The sequence below is a fragment of the Falco biarmicus genome, chromosome 8 (genome assembly GCF_023638135.1).
Source record: "Falco biarmicus isolate bFalBia1 chromosome 8, bFalBia1.pri, whole genome shotgun sequence".
NCBI classification, from domain to species: Eukaryota; Metazoa; Chordata; class Aves; order Falconiformes; family Falconidae; genus Falco; species Falco biarmicus.
The window spans coordinates 46570330-46583484 of NC_079295.1; the positions used below are offsets into that span (position 1 = coordinate 46570330).

A 13155-nucleotide genomic window follows, 5' to 3' on the forward strand; every position below is an offset into this window, starting at 1 on the left:
ATGTAGACAAGGCTTCCACGCGCTGACATCTGTCCCGTGAGAGGTATCGATGGGGGCCAGCCTCCAGCCAGACCTGCCTCTTCCAAACCAAACCAAACCCATTTATTTTAGAACTAAAATATGATCATCGTAAGTGACCCTGCCTGGTGCTGGGGGCTCTCTTGAAGCCTGAACTGGGGGCAAACAGGGTTAAGCTCTCCCCGGAGTTGGGGACCACGGCAGGTCCCCACAGCAGCAGCTGCGCAGGTCCCTGCTGAAGATGAGCAAGCTTTTAGCAGAGACGCTGCTCGCTGCAGGCATCCAGGTATCAGCCAGAAATTACTCCAGACAGCGGAAGTGCTTTTTAGGAGCACTTTATTAATAGATGCACGTAACAAATCACTGATAACAAATGCAAAAAGCCCTTGGACTAACGGCCGGTTTGCCCACTGAGTGCAGCTGCCATTAGTCGCAGCGGGAGGCACCCGGAGCAGCTCTCTGGCAAGAGAGCGGTGCTCCTATGTCAAAGCGGGGAAGCAGGTGCCCGAACTGTTTACCCCAGCAAAGGTGCAATTTCTGCACCCTCCCAGACACAGCTCAGCATGCACGTGAGCAGGCACCGGGCTCCAGTAAGTGATGTTTGAGCCTGCCTTACACCACGCACAGCACAGCAAAGCCTGGAGACCTGTTGCAGTCCCCGTGCCTGCTGCTGGCCCGTCTCTACCATGACCCACACAGGGGTCCAGCACTTGCTCCATGATCCCTCGATTTCCCAAGGAATTGTTTCAAACACATTATCCTGTGCAGACATGATTAAGCCATTTAGGACAACGGATGTCGCCAAAGAAGATAACCTCTCTTAAGGTTAATTAATCATTTGTAAACTGACCTTTGGATGTATGCATTATTCATCAGTATTCCTGAGCTAACAGGCCAGATAATTTTCAGCCACTGGCTTTTTTTGTCAAAGCTTTTTAGCTATTCCATAACAGAGGGAAACTGCTGAAGTACAGGGAGAGCAATGCCCTGGCCCCCTGGCTGCTGCGTCTGTGCGGGATGCTCGTGCTGGCCCATCCTTTAGCCCACAGCCTGGGTTTAGCCTGGACCACAGCCCAACAGCCGCTTTTATTCCCCACCTCCGTACTTCTTCCTTGAAGCCTGACTGACCTTAAACTATCTGAAGACTTCTCTCCAGGAGCTTGATATTTAAAAGTGCAGTGACAGAAAATAACTTCTTCTAAAAATACGTGTAACTTATTTACCAGCACAAGGAGAGGGAGAGAAGAATTCAAATGAAGGCATACATATACATCGCACTGCTCAATTGTGACTTTTCCCCGATGCTGTACAGTAGCACCACTTTCTCCTCCAGCAAAGCTGCTCCTGGCATTACGGTGGCATACAGGGCTCTTCCCCCATGGCCAAACCTGGGACTGGCAGAGCAGGAGCAGGAATAAGGAAAGAGGGGATCCCTGTGTCCCCTCCAGGGCTGCAGGCAGAGCACAGGGCCAGGCTCCAGCCTTGGGATATCCAAGGAGATGATTTAACATTTCAGAGCCACCAGAAGCGGCAGGCAGGAAAAGACAAGCCATTATTTATTGAGGAAAACATCCCATGGATCATTCTTGCTCAGATTACATAAATGAAGAAGAAAAGAAAAAGAAAAAAGAAATCAAAGACAAATCGGTGAGCTCAGTACTTGGGAACCTGCTTCTATCTCCATGGGGAAAAGCCTCCTGCACCTCCCAAGTGAGAGCAGACCCTGCCCAAAGGGGCTCTTCGCTCCCTTCCCCACCTAAAACTACAGCGCAGCTGTGGGGGAGTCCCGTGAACGTGAGGCGTTCATGTATCTTTAATTATTGTTTCAGCCACATAAATCCATGCTGAATTAAAATTCATGATGGTTCTAGGGTACAAGTGCAAACAATTTGTTCGGTAAACTTTGCTCTAATTGGCATTCTGAACATTTCCTGTTAATCAAGCCCCTTGGGCTCGGTTTACCAGTGTAGTTCTGCCTGCGAATGTCAGTGCTCGGAGGGTGCACACATGTATACCGATTTCAAGGGTCTTTATACGATATTAACTCATACACCTTGTCCTCACATTAATTTGCAAGTAATTTTTTAACAACCTTCTGTGGCCTTGTCTTTTATCTCGCTGCTTCATTACTTGAGGCAAGCAAGCAAGCAGAAGAGCATTTGTAAAACTCGAAACAAAACTGCACTCAGAAACGTTGAGGATCTGAATGTGAAATGCCCCCAAGGGCACCTCAAACTCCTCCTTGCAGGAGCCGCCTTCCCAGCAGCACTCGTCTCCAAATGGCCACAGGAGAAACGAGAAGATACTCGGGCCAGCCTGGTGACCATCAGGCAGGTGACCAGTGCCACTGCACCGAGCCTCCAGCCCAGCGCTGGCAACCAGGCTAGGGAGGTGGGCAATGCTTTGGCTCTCCTGAGCCGAGGATACGAATGTCGCCTGGAGAACCGAGGCATGAGCAGAGCTGCTTTTTCATCCCAGCCCCATGTGCACACAGGACATCAGAAATGGCTCTGGGAGATGCCAGGGTCTGGGGGGTCCTGCTGCAGAGCCCCCCTCCCACATACTGCCCAACATGGACCAACTGGCCAATTTGGATCTTTTTGCCCAAGCAACGGCCCCTCCACCGCAACACTCAGGCAGTTCCACCTGGGACCACTGCCAGGAGTGGTTTAGGAGCTTTCAGTGATTCCCACCCCCCCCTTCAGTTTTGCAGCCTTATCAGGCTAGTCCTTAACTTGCACCCCAAGAGATTTGGGAATAGAAGCTATGTATTACCTGAGTGCCTCTTCCCACCAGCACAGCAAGACGGAAGAATAGAAGTAACAAAATAACAAGCATCTGGCAGAGATCAGGGAAGCGGTGGAGAAGCTCTCTTGGATGGAAATATGTGGCGAGGAAACGTATGAGAACTGGCAGTTCCCAGAAGAGACCAAAGATGGTGCACAACAGCAAACTGCTCCCCTGTGAAAGCAGATAAGCATAATTAGATGGCATTATGGCAGCAGCAGGGTCTGGAAGCTGGAAAGAAATTGTATGGGAAGTCAAAACGGGCATGTGCCTGGGGGGAAAACAGAGGCATAATACAGGTTCACAGCCTGAGAGCAGCAAAGTCTGTGCACACAAGGTTTCGGAGGCAACCAGCAAGGGTCTGCAAATAAATTAGATGTAAAATGAGAACAGCAAGATGTGTAGGGGTGTACATGTCTGGGGAAGGAAAACAGACTAAGCGTTCAAAGCAGAAATTTGCCCCATCTCCCTTGTTTCAGTCTTTATAAAATGGTTAATTGTGAATGAAACTTAACAGAACAGGCTCTGAAGGGAACTGTGGAGAAGGCCAGCATAAGGAAAGAAGTTTAAAGCCATTTGGATATGTCAAATGTATTCAAAATGTGAGGACCTGATGAAATGCACCCAAGAACATTGAATGCCAAGTGGTTATCTTCAAAATTTATGAAGGCACAGAGGTCCCTGGAGATGAGAGAAGGACCTCACTTTAAAGAGGGTACTTAAAAAAAGAACCAAAACAAAAAAAAAAACCAAACTGAATAATCATCTTAATCTCAATTCCCTGAAAGAGGCTGGAAGAAAGCCTTAAATGAGCAACTTGTAAGATGTAAAATGATGAATAAAATCAAAGAACATGGGTTTGTCAAGAACCAGTCATGTCAACTCAATTTAATTTCATTCTTTGATAAGGCAACCGGCATACTTGATGATGGGGAAGCAGAAAACACATGAGTGAGGCCTTTTGCATTTCCCCCCTGGACAGCCTCGAACAAGCTGAGAAACCACCCTCTAAAACCAGTCAGAGCTCAACTGGCAGCATAACCACTCCCGAGGAGGAGGGATCGAGGGACAAGGAGGCTTCTCCAGCATCTACTGTGGCTCCAGAGGAGGGGCTGTCAACCTTCCTCTCCATACGGCTGATGGGTGCCTTTCTCCAATCTGGCAGCCCGCAGCTTTGCCCAAGGACAGCTCCTGGCCCAAGGAAAACTGAGACTCAACCTTTATTATACTGATTTCCAGTACCTCGTTTTGGTTCATCCTTAATTTCCCTGTGACATCAGCACCCACACACGTAGAAACAGTTTGATGCAGCATTATCCCATATTAACCTCAGATCCTGGCATTGAGCCGAGACGATGCTTTTGATGGAGCTTCAGGCAATCCACCCGGGTTGGGAATGGTGCAAATCCGTACAAGCAGCCTGCAACACCTGTGGGTGAAGGTGGAGGTTTTGCTGCTCTGCACCTGGCCCTCCAGACGGACAGACGGACCGATGGATGGGGACCTTTGCAAGCCCCAACCAAGGGACTTTGTGAACTGTAAGAACAGCTACTGGAAGAATGCAGGAACAGAAGCTTTTGATACAGTTTCAAACAATGTGTAATTATCAGGTAGCTGAAAATTAGCCCATCTGTGCCTCGGGAAAAGACAATGAGAAGTTATGTGTTACTAATGGCTGAAAAGTGCTGGCAACACAAAACAGGAAATTTTCACTAAACTTTGTTTCTTAAGGTAATGTAATTACACAGCGTAATCCCCAAATCTCCTGACGTTTTTGGTGGGTTTTAATAAAGCTTACGAGGTCTTCATCCACCTTTCTCTTTCCTCTCCTCATTGCAGCACCGTGGTCTTTGGCACTTCGAGCAGCACCAGCCGTCTGGCTGGGCCACCTAAACCAACAGATGTGGGTAACGTAAACTGCTTTTACAACAGAATAGCTAACAACATGTATCAGGTTTTTCTAGTAGATTGTAAATACCCGCCGTGCCTTTGCCACAGCCTCACTATCTGAATGCAAAGCACCCAAGCTTGTAATACTATTTTGGATAAAATTTCTATGTTGGTAGAGTTGGCCGGCCAGAGTCTGGGTCTCTGATCCAGGTCAATGCACATGCCAGCATCAGCATGGTTCAGATTTAGGACCCCTATTGTTTCCTCTGCTTTTGGTCCCTGCTGATCCAGCATGGAAAAAAAAAAAAAAAAAAAGGGAGAAAAAAAGCATGCTTGCTTTAAGTGCCTTTGAGGATCCAGTGATAAGGTCTTTGGGGGTTGGTGAAGCAAAACTGGAATAGCATAAAACTCATGCAAACAGTCCAGGCAGGGTAAATAGCTCATGATTTTTTTATTCATACTTTTGTCTGTGGAATGACTGGGAGCAAATTGCTTTTTCCTTTCCTAGTCCAAATTATTCAGAGAATTTTTCTGCTGATTTTTGCTATTCTCCCTTTTGAGAGCATTTGCTCTCGAAGATGGCCCGCTTAGCTCTGAATGGAAAGCAAATGTTGCCTTCACCTTCAGTGAACTTTGAAGCAATTGATTTTTACCAGCATAAAAGAAGAGCTGAGAAGTGACAGCTCGTGGGCTTTGCGGAGGATGAATTTTGCCATTTCACAACTGTCCATGCAGGAGGATGCAGGCATCCCAAAAGAAAGATGACAGATGCTCTTTCAACGCATCCCCGTTCAGCCACCAGCCCCATCCTCTTTCACACACGGGGTCCCCAAACCGCCAGCTTCCCCACAGCCGCTGTGCAGCCGCTTTGAGCAACCCACAATAGGGAGGACTCCAAGGAAAATTATTCTTGCTAGCTTTTGTCTGGTAATCCGAGGTCAAGAAAACAAACTGCTTCCTCCCTGCTCTCTCCCGTGCTGTGGTGAGGAATGCAGCCGAGCTCCAGCACCGAGAATAAAGGCAGAGCTGGCACAAACACAGGAGCTTCTTAAATGAGTTTGCCATTAGCCGGAAGGGCTGCAAATTGAAGCGAAGATAAGCCCCTTAGCGTTTCCCTTCTTTAATCCAAGCCTCGTAAAAGCGGAGATGTGTTCCTATTCAGTGGGCTTTATACAGAGGCAGGTATTTCATTTACCCAAAAAAACCCTGCATCGGATAAATTATTAATGTTATTTATAAAGGCAATTCTGCCATTCAGCAACTTCTTTTGGATCCCTACGCTTAATCTCACTGCTTAGCATAAGATACACTCCAGTTAAAAGGCAAAATCACATTCTCTTACAAGGCCTGCAAAATAACGGAGTGCTGAGGTGCCTGAAAAGGGGTTGTAGTTTAAATTCTGCTATGAAGACTAATACATTTATCAGTGGCAAACATAAGCCCCGATTTCCACTTGCTTGTACCCTCCCCGTGCGCTGGATGGGGCCTCACTCATGCATCAAGAACCATCAAAGCTACTCAGCAAGAATGGTGGAGATGCAAAACACACAGTGTTCATACAGGCTCTGTAAGGCTGGCGGGTGGCGCCGTATGTGAGACAGCAAGTAACCCCATCCTCCTCTACGTGTCCCAGCATGTGTCCTGCCCCGAGACACCCACCGCCATGACTTCGGCTTCTGCAGGCTGAGCCTTATACCCGCCCCACAGACCAGGGTGTTATCAAGGGCAGAGACACCAGAAGAAATACGTAAGCATCTCACCAACCACAGGCGTGGGCTTCTGCGGTCAGGCAATGGAGTCAGGATGCTAGGAATCCCAAAACAGGTCCTTAGAGACCCTGGGAGAGCTGCCACCATTGTGGTATTGAGATCTCAGCCCCAACAAAACCAGCATTGCACATAACCACGAGGAGCAAGGCAATAAACACGAGGAGCTGGGAGCCCCAGTGCACGGCCAACATCACCATTTCAGTTGCAACAGTGGGACGCAACAGTGGAGTGCTCACAGCAGAAAGCCAGCACTGACAGGTAAAGCAGGACCCCTCCCACCAGCAGGGTGACCATGGGTATCGGGGGGATTAAATGCCCACGCTGAGGAAGAGGAGAGCCAGCATCTCCCAAAAGAGATGTGCTCAAGCCTCTAGGAGGGAAAAAATGGCTCCTTGCTCCCACATCGGGACTACCCACCCAAATAACTAAATGTACACATACACCCTCTGTGGCCCCACGTACATCCTGGCAGTTGTCACAGCACAGTCGCACGCAGCCATATCCAAATTTGAGGGCAACACACATGTTGCATGGCAAGGAATGGCAGTGCATGGGAATTGCAGGGAGGTTTGAAAAAATCCTCATGAAACATTCTTTCCACACAGTATGTATGTACCCTGAAATCCTTTTTTTAGGCATTTTCCTCTCCAAAGGCTGCACGACAAACTGTTTAATTGAGCAGCCAGTGCTGGCTGATGTTTTGTTTCAGCACAATTTGAAGGCAAGTTATTTTTGTTTGCTAAACTCACTCAACCTTTTCACAGCAGGGTTACAACAGCAACGTGTATTTTGCGTAGACTGCATCACCCCTAGGGAAGAAGCACTCGGGACGTTCAGGATGTGTTTATTCTCCTGGGCTGGGTGCTGAGGACAAGCAGCGGCTCCGGGGTGGCAGCGTGGTTTTTCTTTGATCAGCCCTGAGCAGGGAGGGCTCCTGCAGCTGCGCTTGAAGCTGGAGATGTCTAAGCTACGGGCACCACAGAGAAGCACACTTTTATGTCAAAACGACTTATAATAAGATTTTAAGTTTGTTCAGGGAGCTGGAATGAAATATTTAAACACAGCACCATAGTAGCATTTTATTCTCATGAAAATGCTGAAATGCCACTTGCAAATCAGAAATGTTTTAAAATTTGCTTTGAAATAGCAGTGCCTTTATGCAACTGTTTTGTTTTTTTCTTTCCAGGAAGAAACAAATGAGAGGGGGGGAAGCTGAGATTTTGGCCATTTCTTCACAAATGAGATGTCTGCTTCCCAGTCTATTCCGGTGACTGTGTTCGGAACCATCATTCCCACTTGGAGCAAGGAGAATCAGCCTCTAGAGCAGCTTACATTGTTGCATCCAGTATTCAAATTATATTATCTTTGTTTCTTACACTGACGACAAGTCATTTAGGTTGGAGAACTCCACTGGGCATTAGAGCTGCTCTGAAGGGTTTGCATGACTTGAAATAAACGTCATAAAAGAAAGAACAAGTTCTTGTATAAAAGCACAGCTGTCCTACTTTTTTTTTTTTTTTTAAATTGGGGCAGTTTTCACTTTCTTTAGGTACAATTTATTCATTTGCAGTTCTTAATTTCCCTACGTATATATTATATCCTGTTAAACACAAGAAGCCAGCTTGCTGCAGTCCCTCCTCAGGACTCTGATAGTTTCTTACCTGACTCCTTGCTGTTCCTAAGCAGCACGTGACTCCAGGCAGGAGGCCCAGAGCCACCCAAGCTCTTTGGCACCTGGGCCTGGGTGGCATTTGGGCCATACCAAAATTTAGTAACTGAATTTTGAGAACTGAATTAAACTATTTCCAATGGGAAAAAGCAGTTCTTTAGGCAGTTCTGGCCAAATTCAGCATTTGAGGTTCAAACTGCTATTAAGAAAGGGCTATTCTATAATAGTGACCAAAATGTACTTGAATTCAGTATCTTAGCAGGATCATAAAACCCCAAATCCCTTAAGATGATGTCTGACTTTAAAAAAAGATCTTCTGATTTGTATACAGTTTGTTCATAGGGGTTTTTCATACAAAATTCAAAGAACTGTAAGGATAAAATGTTGGCAAGCAGCACAAAAAACTGTTTAAAAATAACACATGGAAGTGTCAGAAGAAATGTGTATCATTTGTCCAGAACACTAAGGATCCAAAAGAGCTGGTACAATTGAAGAGAAGAGTAGAGTAGGCATAAGAAAAATCCTTCCAAACTGAAGGCAGGTCTAAATGGAGAGTGCAGACAGAAGCATGTCTCGACCAGTTAAATGCACAATGATAATGTCAAGCTAGTACAAGATTTTAAGGCACAAAAGGCAACTTCCTCAGCAGCCAGCACGGGTAGGACAGACCTGGGAATATTCTAGTTCCCTAGCTCTAGGGGAAGCCATGGTGTTCCGAGGGGTTTCTCTTCAGATCAAGCTGTCCCATGTGTAACCAGTATTTAGGAAGCCAGCGTATCTCCAGCCTGCAAACATTGCTCTTTAAATCCTCCCTGAGATTTGATCCAAATGAGCCATTGTGAAGACTCTCACAGGTTGTAGATGCACTGTGAAATAAGATAAAATCAGCCTCTTTTAGCAATGCAATAATCAGGAGCTCACACCGTCTCCAGCTGATCCTGATTTCCCCATTCCTCCACCAGCTCATGGATGTTTCAGGCCCTGCCTTCTTGCTGATGAAGCTTTCACAGCCATTTCCAGCACCCAAGGCTGCACCAGCACCTCTTGCTGCTTCTCTCAGAGCCCACCTGCACAAATGTATCTCCCAGGAAAGTAAGTCTGGCTGTGATTTCTGGTGCCCTAAAAGCAGATGTTAATCAACAATGTTCCCACCCTTCGGGTAGAACAGCACTTAAAATGTGGCCATGCTTGGAAACCTACACACAACTGGTGCTGAGCTAGCCAATGCTTTTGGCCATGTGCCTTCCTCACTCACCTGCTTCATGCTGCTACAAACAGGGAGGCAAAACTCCTGCAATCATCATGTAAGTGATTAGAGGAAATTGCATTGCTGAAGCACTCTGTGGCTGCAGCCGTGCTTCAGCTCTTGACTTGCCTGCTGGTAAGCTGCCAGAGAGAGGGAAGTGTAGGCATAAAATGAATAGCAGAAGAGATTGCAGGTAATTATGTTTCTTAAGCTGTTAACAGGATTGGCCATTTGATAAATGAGAGGATTTGGGAATGTTTTGTCACTGACAAGGCATTGTAAGATCCAAGTGGAAATGGGAGCGTTTCTCTTCCGTAGCATGAACAATAAGGAAATTCTCCCGGGATGCTTACGCACCGTGAAATGCATCTGAAAAACCTGGATGCCAGGAATGGAGGCAAAAGGACAGATATAGGACTCTTTCTGCTAAAAAAAAAAACCAAAAAAACCCCAGGTCTCTTACATATGCAATTAATTTGGTCTTGATGCCCCCTCCAGTGTCCCTAGAGGCTCCTGTGTTCTTTTATGGTGCCTTCCCATATCCCTGTATATTGTTTCCGGTGCCGCTGTGGCCCCTTGAATTCCTCCATCTACTTTTCAGTGGTCTGAATCCCTCTGCCCCCATGCTGTTTCCCTCGACCACTTGGCTTGCTTTTGTGATTCCCTAGCTAGCTGGAGAGGCGAGAGGGAAACCAGTGCTGCTCTGTCCTTGTCCTCCAACAGTGCCGCTCAGGGTGGTTTGGGGTACTCCTGGAGCCCCTCTGTTTCTTTTCCAGTGCCCTCAAGACCCTTGGGGTGCCTTTTAGGGTGCCCCAGAGCTTTCAATCTGTTTTTTGGTGCCCACTGCCCCTGAAAATCTGTGTGCTTTGGTGCCCTCAGGAACCTTCTGGGTACACTGTGGGCCCCAAGGAGTATCGGTCCCACCACACAGCAGTGAGGCAAAGGCAGGACCCATGGTCTCACAACCACCTGCGTGGGGACGGGACACAAGGACACCTCTTTTTAAGCTATTCAACAATGAGCTGGTCTGAAAAGAAGGGCAGGATGAGAGCTGGACCTGCTCCAGGGGAGGGGAGGGGAACCAGGACTCACCCCAGGGATGGCACATGAGGCTGCTCTGGTGCAAAGGGTTTTGTTCTGCAGCAAGAGAAGATTGCATCAGCAATGTGAATCACACCATTTAAAGCTGTGTTAAAACTCATCTCAGATGTCAGGGCTGTGTGGCCAGTGGGTCCAGGCATCTCCTGTGGACGTGGCCCTTTCTGCTGTGACCTCCTGGAGCCTACATCCTGCCTGGTACAGGTCCTGCTTTCACTGCAGAGCCAGCACTGGAGGTCAGAGAAAGTGGTAAGCAAAGAACAAATAAATAAAACTTCCTTATGCTGCTTTCTGGGGCTGCCTTCCCCAGCCAGGGCAGGTTCCTTGCAGGACTGGAACCCAAGGCAGCCATTGTTTGTGTGCAAGAGCAAAGGAGGAGGGGAAGGATCTCCCTGATCTCCATCATAGCTTTTCACTTCTTTGCTTTACCTGGTTTTTAGCAGCCAAAGCCAGGTTATTCTTACTGTTTTGGTTTCCCTGAAGTTATTAGCAGGGAAAGGTTGCTGGGAAGAAGCTGGTGCCCCTCACATCTCATTTTCCCAGCAAACTCCTTGCTTCAGTTCCGAGAGCAGTCTGGAGCAAGGGCTGGGTGCCCAAGGAAGAGAGGCAGTATGAGGGGAATGAAGCACTTTTGTTTCCTTTGTAGCACATCCTGCACTGGGCAAGAGATAGCAGAAATACATTCAGACAGCCTTGACATGCACACAGCCCTACCTTCTCTCCAGAGACAGGATGAGCAGCCCCCTCTCCAGTGCCCCTACCTGGGGAAGAAGCTTCTGTGATCCTGCCTGGCTGGCATTCCCAGTAGGTACTGGCTGCCTGTCCCTGAGGAGGTAGGTAAAGAAGCAGCTGCCTCTTTGGGATGTCTAGGTAGTAGGAGACACAAGTAAGTTCATGCAGTTTTATATTTGAGCTTTTCTCAACAGCAAAGTGGTGATTCAGCCTGAACAGACTTATTGGGTAGGAAGAAGAGACATGTTTTGACCTCAGCTGCATGAGCTGGTAGCAGCACCCCAGACGGACACAGCCTTGGCGGTTCTGTCCTGGTGCCAGCTCCCTCAGCAGAGCAGTGTCCTGCCTGTGAGCCATGCTGCACTAGCCAGTTTCTGTACTAACTGCAAACAACCCCAAAAGTTGCACAGGGATTCCCTTTTGGGACACAGGTCAGGTCTGTTCATGCACTCTGCTCCAGCAGCCAGGGCTCTTAAGAACAGCAATCACTGCAGAGACTGGATTGGGGGAAAGAAACCCTGGGCAGCATTTTTATCTTCAAACAACTCATTTGAGCTGCAGAGTGAGGTCTTGCAGCCACTGTCAGTCCCTGCCTTGGACGCTCTGGATGGGTCTTGCCCCTCTCAGGCAACTTCTCTGGTGCAGCCTGCCCCCTCCCACCTCTGCACTTATACCTCATCTCATTATCCTAGTAAAGGACATCTTTTAGAGACTTCTCTAAAAGGCTTCCTTATAAAGGAAGTATTTTTAGAGACTTCTTTTAAAGAGTAACAAGATGAGACTTAAGTGCAGAGGTGGGCAAGGCCCAACTGTGTGGTCAATGTTGCCAGACTTTGCTCCCCAGCTTGTGTGAACAATGTGGGCACAAAAAAGCCACTTGGGTTTTCTGCCCTCGCACAGCTCAGTCTCTGCAGTGATCACTGTTCAACTTCCAGTTAAGTTTGGGGTGCACTTGTCTTTGCAGGTGTCCAACTATCCTCCCCCTGAATTAAACGCTTTCTACCCTCCATTTAATGGCAATATTTACGAAACATGCTGGAACAAGGACTTCACCAGCCAGAGCTGTGTTTGCTGAAACGGAGTAAAGAGCAAGCTGGGCTGAAGGGAGCATCTGTGAAGGCAGAGAAACAGCCCCTTCTGGCACTTACATCCTACTAAGAAATAGGAGCTGCTGAAGCAACACAGCCATGGCTGTTGGCTGCCCCCTTTTAGCTCCACCAGCCCAGCAACAAGCTTTTTCTGATGTAGGAGCTGTGGGATAAGTTGAGGATGAGGAGCAGGGCAAAGTCTGCTCCAGAGATCTGTTACCATGCATTAAGTAAACAATGCATTGAATAAACTGAAAGTCACCTTGTCTCAGTTGTGGCTTGCTCCACTTTTCATTTCCAAGAGGAAACTAACCCAGCATGATGCCAGCATGCCTGATTCCTGCTCAGCGCTTCCTTCACACTGTGGTGCGGCTCCCCGGCAAGGGCTGCAGGGAACTGGCAGATACAGCCCTTTCCTCCTCTGGCAGCTCCTTAAGGGGTAAGTGAAGGCAAAATCCGATTCCTGCTCTTTCAGGCTCTCTGGGAAAAAAGGTCACTTGCTCTTTGCAGCTTAATCTGAAGCATAAAATGGTGGCCCCAAGCAGCTGGTGGAGTGTGGGCAAGAGGTGAAATAGCAGTTATTTTTAGCAATAAGCATCTAGGAAAACAGAGAAACAGCAGGAACAGAAACTCTAGATGTTTTTCCTCTATAAATAGTAGGACTCAAACCCCTGTTTTCACCCAAGCAGGGGCAGGTGTGCAGATGTGCACGTTGGATTTATGCTCCCTTGCTCCAGCAGCTCCCAGCCAAGCACAGGGCTTCACTTCTCCACACACAGCAGGTGCTAGAGCTTCAGCCACAGCTGGGCAAGGCAAAATCTCTCCCAAAGCTCAACCAAAAGCACAGGACAGCCACAG

The 13155-nt window shown here is 47.8% G+C and overlaps 1 long non-coding RNA gene across 2 annotated transcripts in view; it reads right to left on the reverse strand.

Moving 5' to 3' along the window:
- Positions 1-337: 337 nt before the first annotated feature.
- LOC130153357 (uncharacterized) overlaps positions 338-13155 on the reverse strand; it is a 37613-nt gene continuing 24795 nt past the window's right edge. The window contains exons 7-10 of one of the 2 annotated variants that reach the window (XR_008823344.1): positions 10472-12842; positions 9737-9805; positions 4134-9519; positions 338-2979 (exon numbers count right to left, since the gene is read on the reverse strand). This is a non-coding gene — a long non-coding RNA (uncharacterized LOC130153357). Of the gene's footprint in view, positions 2980-4133; positions 12843-13155 lie in introns of both variants that reach the window. The other variant, XR_008823343.1, reaches the window with a different exon arrangement.